The sequence below is a fragment of the Tachypleus tridentatus genome, chromosome 12 (assembly GCF_004210375.1).
Source record: "Tachypleus tridentatus isolate NWPU-2018 chromosome 12, ASM421037v1, whole genome shotgun sequence".
Taxonomy (NCBI): Eukaryota; Metazoa; Arthropoda; class Merostomata; order Xiphosura; family Limulidae; genus Tachypleus; species Tachypleus tridentatus.
Window position 1 is genome coordinate 72,294,247 of NC_134836.1, and position 12,882 is coordinate 72,307,128.

Consider the following 12,882-nt stretch of genomic DNA (forward strand, 5'->3'; position numbering starts at 1 on the left):
GCTACTCGAGGGCTATCTGTGCTAGCCGTCCCTAATTTAGTAGTGTAAGACTAGAGGGAAGGCACCTAGTCATCACCACCCACCGCCAACTCTTGGGCTACTCTTTTACCAACGAATAGTGGGATTGACCGTCACATTATAACGCCCCCACGGCTGAAAGGACGAGCATGTTTGACGCGACGGGGATGCGAACCCGCGACCCTCAGATTACGAGTCACACGCCTTAACACGCTTGGCCATGCCAAGTGTTATTATATTACACTGGTTGAAAAGAATAAGTAACAGTTTCTATCTTGGAAGTGTCATATTAATTTCATATGGTAATATTTATTTTATTCATTGTTTAAATTTATTGTTATACCTCAATACAGAGTTTCGTGATGTATTATTTTCTGCCGATACGAAACCTGATTTGAATATTGTGAATGGATTCTTTATGCTAACAGAGACACAGTTTCTGCTCCTGTAACAAGACCTTTAAGGTGGATTTGCTTGTTACAAGTCAATGTGCTTGACAATCGCCACTGTATCATTAGTGGACAATTTTTTTATAGTGGTCAATGTGTGACCTTTATTGACCATATACTTTCTTGTTCTGAGGTAACGTCACCGCTAAATGTATCTATCATATCGGGCGCCTGTGATTGATGTTCAGTCAGTGGAGACTAAACACATAATTCGAACCTGAAATTAAACAGTTGTAAGTGAATGATTGCTAGTTCGTATTAACTCATTACTCTGTTTATAAACAAGTGAATTTATATCAAAATCCTATGACCTTAAGGTTTTCAAATGAGGTGATGTACTAGATGTCGAATCTGAAATAAAGATTGTGTACTTTTAACACATCCAGACCTTACAGAGCCAGCTGGTTAGTGCGTTTGGGTCACAATCTGAGGGTCGCGGTTTCGAGTCTCCGTCCCAATAAACATGCTGGCCTTTTCAGCCGTGGGGGCGTTATAATGTGATCTGTCAATCCCACTATTCGTTTGTAAAATTATAAATCGACTTCACAAAAGCCAATATTATTTATGCATTAAGCCTACTTGTTGATGTATGTATTAAGCCTATTTCTTGATGTATTAATTTATACAAACTAATTTATAATTGTCACTTCGTTTCATTAAATCGTCTATTTATCTATTTAATTTACGTATCGATTTATGGAACTTAAAACACTATGTGTACCTTGTTTTGTTCAATCACATATTTATTTTATACGTGCATGGATCTATAAGTAAATCTTTAATGACAATTTATAAAATCTGCGAAGCCATTTTACTTTTGTTATGAAATAAACACTAATTTTATCGTATACTGGCTGGAGTACCCTGCAAAATACAAAATGTGAAACCGCAGATTTTTATGTATTTCCACATGGACCCAACAAATTTTCTTGCTAAATTTGGTAAAATTTCATCAATAGGGGGCGAATTAGTGGTAAAAAACATAAAAAACGCCCCTAAAAAATCACAATACGCAAAATGCAAAACTAAAAATTTGTGGGTGCATCGATCGCCCCACAGAACTAATGAACCTCCATAGCAAGTTTAGTGAAAATCCAACTAGAGGAAATGAAGTAGTTACGTAGACACACAACAGCCAGTACATGAGGTTAAGGCTTTTAATAAAATTTTGTGTAAGAGATGAAAGGACCACGAGCTATACTAATGGAATATATTGTTTGACTTATTTATTTTCGTAAATTTGTTTTCGCTGTCTTTTATTTCGTGTTTTTGTTTCTATTATTATAAAGCTCCCATTATATTGCAACATTGAAATAAACTCAGTTTTTCTTTCTTGTTTCTTTTGCACGATCGCGTTTCAAAGACACTGCACTAAATAGATTTAAAATGGTACCAAACGCACGTGCTTAGGTGGTTAATAGATAATAAGCATTACTAGTGTTTTTATTCTCTAACCCTTTAAAATGCTCAACAGACGGCGCTAAGATAGGCAACCTGGTATATCATTGGAGTGGCGGTGAGTGCATTTTAGTTCACTTTCATTCGAACCGATATTCGCTAATATAATACTGCTTTTACTTATTGGTAATTTATAATATAGATTCATGGATCTGATGGAAATAGATAAAAAACTTTGAGTCAAGTAATCGAAGTTGTAACGAACTCAGTGGTGTAGCAAGGGTCTAAAAAATTCCTGGGGTAAGAACCTTCCCTTTTTACCCGAATGTTTCCCCAGCAGTCTTATACATACGTCAGCAATAATTTCATTTCATTCAAATCTTCGTCCTCTGTGAACCACTCAATAAACTAAACATCAAAATGACTTTTTAGCAGTAAACAGCTCGAGAATTTTGAAGTGATTGAGAACTGGATAATAGTTACAGATAGGCTTAACAGTTTCTCCTTAAAACAAATGAAGAACAAGTAAAAAGAATCACTTTTTGAACTTTGCAAACTGAAGGACTGAAACCAGCTTTCTGTTTGTATATGATACTGTAACCTTTGTATATGATACTGCAACATTTGAGAAAGACGTAAACCGAAACGTCGAGTTTCAAGTAAAAACATTTTTATTTGTTCTGTGTTGTAATTAATCGTGTTTTTATATCTATTTTTTATTTTGTAAACACAGTTTTTTGTGTATTTTCCTGAAAATAAAGTGCAGTGAAAATGGGGCTATTTATTTGTTTTTTTATTAAGCTATGATCGACACGATTTTCAAGATAAGCTTTCAGATATACCGCTGAGCCAATGAGGATATTTGCCGGTAGGTAACAATCATTATATTCTTCTGTTTTTAGTTTGTAGTATCGTAAGGGGTTGTTCTTAAATCGTAACACAACATTTGCCAAATTTTCAATAAGTCAATGAATATATCAGAAGTAAAAATGCCAATAACTGAATCGAATTTTCATCTTCTCGTTTGAAACTTGTTGACTCTCCATCTCTCTAATATAGTCATGTCTTTCACAACAAACAATACTACTTAACAACAACAACAACAACATACAAACCAATCTGTGTATTACATCGTTATATTGTTATTCTCGTATTGGTTTGTTTCAAGTTTCGCTCAAAGCTACACAAGGGATATCTGAGCTAGCCGTCCCTAATTTAGCAGTGTAAGACTAGAGAGAAGGTAGCTAGTCATCACTACCTCCCACCAACTCTTCGGCTACTCTTTTACCAACTAATAGTGGAATTGACTGTCACATTATAACGCCCTCACGGATGAAATGGCGGGCATGTTTGGTGTGACGGAGATTTGACCTCCATGACCCTCGGATTACGAGTCGAGTGCCTTAACCACCTGGTCATGCCGGGCCCATTACTCTTGTAGTAAATAATATATTATTCATTATTGTACTCACGAATTTATAGTATTCGTTTTATTTGGTATAAAGTGATCTTTGTATGGTTCCAGAAAAAAAAATGAAAATCTACAACGTATAATTATTTAAAGTTGAGATAAAAACCTCGTGCATGTGGCTGTTTTTTTAATCATTACAAACTGTTATTTCGGTCTTACTTTTAATTATTTTTTATTTTATATATATTAGAATAAAAGTCCTTCAGAAATGACGCGAAACCAAAACCTGCGAAATCTAAATCCTCCAATTTGTACTTAAAATTTTACCGTCCGAAAACAAATAAAAACATAAAAGATCCTCTGGCGTTGGGAAACCAAAATCTATCATTGACAATAAATATCTTCTTTACGTGCATTCATTAATTACAGTAACTTTTATTACCACATTAATTGCATTATTCTAATAATTATCTTGAAACCACATTTCTTGTAATCACTCTATCATTGTTCAAAAACCTCTTTTCATAACAAGTAACGAATTAATTACACTCGATGATTAATTAAATCTTTGGTATAACAGCTCCCTTCTTGTCAGGCTTTTATTTAAGTGTTATAGGATAAGAAGTGGAACTGGACTCGTGTAACTAACGAAGTTAGGATAAACTGAGCGTCACCGACACTTGTCTTCTATGATTATGATAACAATAATTATTGGCGGATTCTTGAACTTTTCTATGTCTGGATCCTGAAAAAAATTGCTCTATCAATATCAACACCATTTAATTCGCTCCCCAGTAGTCCAAGTTATAACGCTACAAACCGGGTTTCGATACCAGTGGTGATAACAGCACGAACAATTAATCGAGTACCTTTGTGCTTAACTACAAAAAACAAAGTCACTGATTTTTGTTTTATTCGTGTTTCAAACAAACATAACGATATTTCGTGTAGTAAAAACAATTACGTTGTAACAATTTTTACAGCGATGAGAAACGTCAGAATTAGTAACTTCTATTATTCTAATACTAGTTTGATTTTGGAAATCCGTGCATTTCTTTGAACGGACAACTGAGTAAAATATAAATTCATTACAAACTAAAATTGCCTTCATATAATTTTGGTTAAATTAAAATATGAAGTATTTAATAACAAACGAGTAATTTATCTTATGGAAGCAATAAATAAAGGTTATGTGGATATTAGGTCCCAGCGAGCATGACAGTAATGTTACAGTCAAGCCACATACGGCCCTTGGGGCACCGCCGTTGGTTCTCGGGTAGATTTAGCTAGCGGTATCCATCTTCTCTCCAGGAAGTCGTCCCTAGTTTAGGAGTGAAAGACTAGATGGAGAGCAGTTAGGGAACCTCGCTTACCACAAACTCTTGTCCTGCTCTTTTACTAGGCCCGGCATGGCCAGGTGGTTAGGGCACTCGACTCATAATCCGAGGGTCGCGGGTTCGAATCCCTATCACACCAAACATGCTCGCTCTTTCAGCCACGGGGGTGTTATAATGTGACGGTCAATCGAACTATTCATTGGTAAAAGAGTAGCCCAAGAGTTGGCGGTGGGTGGTGATGACTAGCTGCCTTCCCTCTAGTCTTACGCTACTCAATTAAAGACGGCTAGCGCATAAAATCCTCGAGTAGCTTTGCGTGAGTTTCAAAAACAAACAAACAAACAAACTTATATTACCCCTGCAACAACTTCACTTCTCCACAAAACTGTTAAGGACGGACTGATGAACTATTTTACAACTTAAACATAGATGTGTGAACTATCTGAAGGACGGACTGATGAACTATTTTACAACTTAAACATAGATGTGTGAACTATCTGAAGGACGGATTGATGAATTTTTAAACAACTTAAACATAGATATCTAATAAGCTAACATCTACAATTAACACCTTCTAGCTTTAAGACCACAAAGCTTTCTATGACGATAATAAACAACCATTAGATGCACGACATAATTATCCGATAACAAAACTCATGCCTGACATCTTGAACATTAAAAACAATACATCGGAAGGAAACACATCTCTTCTAACACTTCGTTCAGGAAAATGTTTGTTGAATTAGCATAACAAACACAACAGAAGATTTCTAGAAAGAGTTAACAAGTGTTAAATGTTTAAAAACACACCAACTTCTCACAGCTTGAAAAACAAGAAACAGATAAACAGTCAGCTATCTCTTCCATATACTAAAACTGTAGTGAAGGATACAAACATTCACTTTCATACCACTACTTGATATCTGACTCAGAGTGGCAGATGAGATAAGACATGAGGTGACTGAGTATAACATTGCTAGACTGTATTTAAGATACATCTCGGGCTTCTAAAATCGTTGAAGAGCTAAAGTTATCCGATGCGATTCTTTTCGTCCGTCTCCTGGGGGATGCTTTCATAAGCGCCCCCTTTGTTTACACCATATACATGAAATAAATTCAACCAACGAAATGGTGTACGATCATGAACATAGTGGGATAATGTCCATCAAGACGTCCACCAGTTTCATGAACATAGTGGTTTAATGTCCATCAAGACGTCCACCAGAAGCTGTTAAGTACCAGACACACAAACTTCGTACTTCAACAAGAGTGTGATACGAAATCCCCAGAGAATAAAAGTCATATTTTTGAATAAAATACTAGGAAACGAAATAACAGTATCATTAGTTTAACACTGACTAAATATATAAGTAACATCATAGTTAAAAACCGTATTTCTCTGATGATGTAGTAAACCTCCGCCTCAAAATAAGGATGTTGCGATTTGAGAATCCTAACCACCAGGCTATACCAGACTTAATACAAGTAATCCACACAGGTTATTCACCGACTATATGTATAATGGTTCACATAAGATGCATTTCTTTCCACGCCCAGACTGGGAGAAACATAAAGTTTCATTCTCTTGTGCCTTTACCTCACAGAATAGTGCAGAGAGTTTTGTCGAAATGGATTACGTGTCTGATAAACTGGTGATAGACAACGTTTCAAACTACTTTTACGCGTGTCTTCGTCAGAACAGATGAAACGTTGTATAATCACACAGTCACCAGTCACGTTGTCCATTTCACCAGCAATGAAAGACGCACAGTTCGTGCGTTTATTATTTAGAATCAAATAAGGAAACCAATGTAAAGAAGACTAGTAATATTTCAACACCCCTAATGGCTTAGTGTATTAGGAGTCGTAGTGATAACAAAAATATGATTTGGTTTGTTTTGAATTTCGTGCAAAGCTACTAATTTAGCAGTGCAAGACTAGAGGGAAGGCGGCTAGTCATCATCACCCACCACCAACTCTTGTGCTACTCCTTTACCAACGAATAGTGGGATTGATCGCACTTTATAACGCCCCCACAGCTACAAGGGCGAGCATGTTTGGTGTTATGAGGAACTCGCGACCCTCAGACTACGAGTCGAGTGCCTTAACCACCTGGCCATGCCGAGCGCATAAATATGGACAATGAGTTGTTTGATTCTAGTTTTTGTTCTTTGACTGAAATTTCACAACTCCACCATGACATTAGCAAATCATTTGCATCAAGATTAAATGTTAGCTTTTGTAAAGTGCGCTGTCAAAAGTTATATTATTCTTCTATTTTCAAAACTGAATAGTGTGTTAATACGTCAACAAAATCAACTTTATCAGTTTGTGTTTCTCTGTTCCAGCAAAGTCTACGTAACTTCCAATTCGTGAATGTGTTTAGACTATGCAGAAGGAAAAATAATTAATTATGTCTAGATACAGATGTTTTTACGAACCTTTCTGTTTCAGTAATGTTTAATCGCTGTACGTAGTTACGTAAGTATTAAAAAAACACGACAAACAACTTATCAAACTTCTACCGTAAGTTCATTAACCAAACAGCTCACAGTGTGTTAGTGACGACATGATAAAACAACATATGAAACTTGAATGTTACAATAGCGTAGCACAAGTTTATCGACTTAGTTTTGGACAGTTTATTCAATACATCTTATACAAACGTTGCAAGGAAGAATTAAGTTTTCACACACATCAAATGTTGTAAAGAAAGAAGGAATAATTAATTATTATCACATGTCAAATGTTGTAAGGACGGAATAATTAATTATTATCACATATCAAATGTTCTACAGAAAGAAGGAATAATTAATTATTATCACATGTCAAATCTTGTAAGGACGGAAGGAATAATTAATTATTATCACATATCAAATGTTCTACAGAGAGAAGGAATAATTAATTATTATCACATGTCAAATCTTGTAAAGAAATAAAGAATAATTAATTATTGTCACACACCAAATGTTGTAGAGAAATAAAGAATAATTAATTATTGTCACACATCAAATGTTGTAAGGACAGAAGGAATAATTAATTATCACCCATCAAATGTTGTAAGGACAGAGCGAAAATAGCCCAATGTATAGATTTGCGCTAAAATAAACAAAAATGGAAAGTTGCTCAGTTACTTGCGTTTCGATACGTTTTTTATAATTCATACAAAGATGAAGGAAAGCTAACGTGAAAACAGCGAAATTTTGTACTTTTGCTTCGATAAACAAACGTATATTTGTGTGTGTGTACAGTTTTCATATAAAACGACTGAGACATGTACTTAAATAACAAAACAGGTCGTCAGATGGTTTGTAGAAAGAGAAAACACGTGTTTAGGATTTATCTCCATTCTAAAATATTATGCACGTGAGAAAAGCTCGCGGAGACGTATTGATTAACTGATCAATCTTAGTTCTGTCAACACAAGTTGTCACATGGCGCGTGAGAAAATGGCAATGGTACCATCTTGTTAATCGCAGGTGGTTCATCTTTCTATGTATTGTTCATTTTGCTATTAAAGAAATATAACAAATTAATCTGTTTAAAAAAATAAAACCTATGTCAGTTTCACCAGACTGGCTGTAGTAAAAATAACCTCATATAGTAGTGAAGAAATACGGTGAAATTTGATCGGTTTCGTAAAATACATAGCAATAATCATAATACATATGTGGCTCGTATGTGGTTAGTACGTTCATCCACAGTCGTGAAAATAGCAACACACGAACAGCGGTAATGTGTACTATTTTACACGATGTTCACCAACAAGTAACGACACCGGTATTGACTTGTTCTTTAAACTGTGTCTCTTATGGTTAACTTTACTACAAACTACGACTCTGTTTATCAGGAGGTATTCACGTTGGTAATTTAACAGAGGAAGACTAGAGGGAAGGCCGGCTAGTTATTACTACTGACCGCCAACTCCTGAGCTACCGTTTTAACAACGAGTGGTGAAATTGACAGTCACGTAATAACACCCCCACGATTGTAAGGTTGAGCGTGTTTGGTGTGACGAGATTCAAACCCTCGACCCTCATATTGCGAGTCGAGCGTCCTAATGATCTTTCTTGATGTACTTAATACCACTAGATACTAATGAAAAACAACGTGTTTTGTGGATTAGAGGTCGTTTGTTTGTTTTTCTGATTTTTAGAAATGCAAACATTCGTTTCATCTATTAACAGCGAAAGATGTATCTTAACTTAAATATTTAGAGCCAATTTTTGGAATATGTACTAGAGAGCTTGGACATAGATATGTTAGTAACTTCAGTCCTATCGTTTTAATAAAATAAAATAAATATATTGGTCGAAAATAAAACTACATGGTCCGTTTAACTGTGAGTATTATAACAACTCAGAACATAGAACTGTCACAAACATCACTGGTTATTTTAACTGTATGTATTGTAGCAATGTTGAACAATAAACCTTGACCTACGTCACTGGTTATTTTAAATGTATGTATTGTAACAATGTTGAACAATAAATCGTGGCCTACATCACTGGTTATTTTAACTGTGTATAACTAATTTTGTTCGGCTAGTTTAGCTCTGTATATTTTATCGACGTAACACAGAAAACCTAGTTATTAACACAACAACTATTTGAGAGTTTTGAACAGAAAACTCACTTCGTAACATAAATGTGTGTTAAGCTCTTCTGCCAGATATCAATTGAATCCGATAATCCTATACAATCCAGTAACGTCTAACGACACTTGCGTTGAAGGTCACGTCAAAGTTAAAGCATCGTAACTGCGCAGCACGGTTTAACATTAATCGATATCTTCCACGTGTTCCATGGACTCCTTCCTACTACTGTATCGTGACATTCCAGAAAAACAAAAAGAAACATCCGTTGATAAGGGCAGTCGCGAGGCTAGGCTTTACCGATAGCTATAAGTGACCCACACCAGTTTATCAAGTAGATATGAATGGCATATCGTGCACAGAAACACATAACACGAACATCTAAGATACAATAACGAGACAAAAATGTGAAAAACATATAGATAATATCTCCAACAAAGACACATCTGACAAGCAGAAACACATTAAATATGATTCTATGATTTATCATCCAGACAGAAAAATTAGATTTGTAGTCATGACATATCACTCGGAGAGTTGCATTAGGTGTGTAGCTAAAACACATCATTCAGATAGAAACACCAGCTGAACAGCTAAGACTTATCATAGACTTGCGTACGTTAGCTGTGTCCAACGCAGAAAATCCATCGCCTCTTCACATCTCTACTTCAAACTCAGACACTCCAACCAACCATGCACGGTATTTAGGACAACCACATATATAAGAAAGTCAGGTTTGGTTTGAATTTCGCGAAAAGTTACACGAGGGCTATCTACACTGGCCATCCCCAATTTAGCAGTGTAGACAACAGGGAAGGCAGCTAGTCATCACCACCCACCGCCAACTCTTGAACTATTCTTTTACCAACGAATAATGGGGTTGACCGTCACAGTATAAAGCCAAACGGCTGAAGCGAGCATGTTTGGTGTGACTGGGATTCGAGCCCGCGACCCTCGGATTACGAGTCCAGTGCCTTAACCACCTGACCACGTCGGGCCGTAGTTTTATTAAATAAAGATACATACGTGTAGTGCTATTAAAAGAAATTACATCTGCGTGGGTTCGTTTTTCTGACCCTGTAAATTGTAGTGCTTTCTGTTGTTTCTTTTCAAATAGACCAGGATTTATCGATCTGACACATAATGCCTTCAACTGGGTTTTAATAAAATAAGTATATAAATGCATTCTCTTTTTACAAAGCACACCAGTTGTTTGGATATCAATGCACTTAATCTAATTTTATCTCTCTTTGAACGAGTTTGAGCAAGTAATTTAAATAAACAGTAATGATAATTATCCAAGCATGTTCAATTTATTTTTAAAATAGTGGATTATACGACAAATAAGTGTAGTGTATGAGAAGAAGTGACTGTACAGATTCGATTCAGTTAATACTGATTATATCACACAATTTTGTTTGTTTGTTTCTGTTTTGAATTTCGCGAAAAGCTACTCGAGGGCTATCTGCGCTAGCCGTCCCTAATTTAGTAGTATAAGACTAAAGGGATGGCAAGTAGTCATCACCACCCACTGCCAACTCTTGGGCTACTGTTTTACCAACGAATAATGGGATTGAGTGTACAATATAACGCCCTCACGGCAGAAAAGGCAAGAACATATTTGGTCTGACGGGGATTCGAACCCGCGACCCTCGGATTACGAGTCGAACGCCTTAACCACCTGGTCATGCCGAGCTTGTATCACACATTGTCCCCAGTCAAGGGCAAATCATCAGGTGACAATATTTAAAGCTGGTCGATTAGAAAAGAAAGAAGACGCAAATTTTGTCTGTCGTTTCTTATTCTCTGAAATGCTTTTTACGTTAAACTAAATGCATATTTTGCTTTAAATAAATAAATGTATATATGATTATATATTCTGTTATCCCAACCTCTACGCACGGTACGGCATGGCGCGGTGAGTAAGGCACTCGACTCGTAATCCAAGGGTCGCGGTTTCGAAACCTCGTTAGATCAAATATGTTCTTTCCTTTTCTGCCGTGAGGGCGTTATAATGTACACTCAATCCCATTATTCGTTGATAAAACAGTAGCCCAAGAGTTGGCGGTGGGTTGTGATGACGACTTTCCATCTTATGCTACCATATTACTCCTGCTATATCTTTGCTTCTCCACCAGACGGAAAAAACAACAACCAGTAAATCAGTGCCATCTTCTGTCCCATAGTCGAATTAATAAATTCTATAAGTTATTAATGCACGTTAGGAGTTGTTCTATAAGTTAAGCGTTTATCCTTTTCAATTTTTGTGCTTAATCATTGTATTTTAAACAGATAGCCTGCCCTAGTGGCGCAGCGGGATGTCTGCGGACTTATACCGCTATAAACTGGGTTTCGATACCCTTGGTGAGCAGACCATAGATAGCCCATTTTGTAGCTCTATGTTTAATTCTAAACAAACGCAGATAGTCATTAATATCTTACATGAAATTGTTTCTAAATCAATACCGACGAGTATTAATGTTAAACTTGGATCAACGAAACCAGTTGAAGTTTTTATTGGTTATAGTTTTTATGATACTCATTCAGGTAAGCAAAACGCTTCCAAACTGGTTGTCTGTAATATGCCCATCGCGAGGATAAACAGGGAATTTTCCGTCACAATGCGTTTCTTAATAACAATACACAAACAGTCAAACTCTTTCCTCAGAGCATGGATTTACTAAATTACACACATAACAATTTTACTTGGAACAAGTAAATATCTTTAACAATTATTACAAAACGAAAACATTTAAAAGCAGATGTTAAAACTGCGAGTTAATCGAGTTCTGATTTATTTATCAGTGAATCAATATTAGCCGTACAAAATGAGGGTTAGCAGTAACTTCTAGGAGGAGTACCGGTTTTATCTTTGCTTTCATTAATTTGTAAACAGGGCAAGTTAAAGGAAATGTATTCCTTCTCTTATTCCGCCTTTTTCTTTTCACTGTACACTTTAATTTTATAAAAGAGCGACTCGCTAACCGAAAGAAAAATGATTGGTGTTGTGGCATGTAATTGAAAATTGACCCCTTAACTGTTTTCTTCTCTTAAATGTGATTAGACCTCTGAAGATCTGTATTCGGCGCTGTTGGAGGTACGGAACTCTGGTTCAGTCCATTACGTCACGTCACGTGATCATAAAAGCCTTTTATGGATGGCGCGTTTAGTCCTAAGTATATATATAAATACTTATTTTAACTGTTACTCAGGGTTAGCAACGAGTGATGAAAAGTTATACAAGGACGAACCCACGGCGTGCACTTTCGGAGAAACGTCAGCTTTACACCAGGGGTTCCATGGTTAAGAATGGACGACACCAGCACCTTTCTCGGTGTGTCTCTCCCCTTGTCTCGACGCCAATACTCAAGCACTGCTAGGAGAAACGTTTGTATAGGAAACGTTTCGCTTCATCTCTTCTTGTGGAAGAATTAGTCCAGTCTAGAGACTTCCAGTCACTTTCGTCTTCCTCATAGTATATTACTTAACAAGGTGCCATCCTTTTTTGTCTTTTGAAAATACACCGACATCCGGGTATTTCTTTTCTGATTATCGTGGTTCGAAATTGCAAGAACTGGACAGGAAAATAATAATCCCCATGGTAAAACCTACTTACCGTGTTTCTCCGATAATAAGACATCCCCCGAAAATAAGCCCTAGTGTCATATTTTGGAG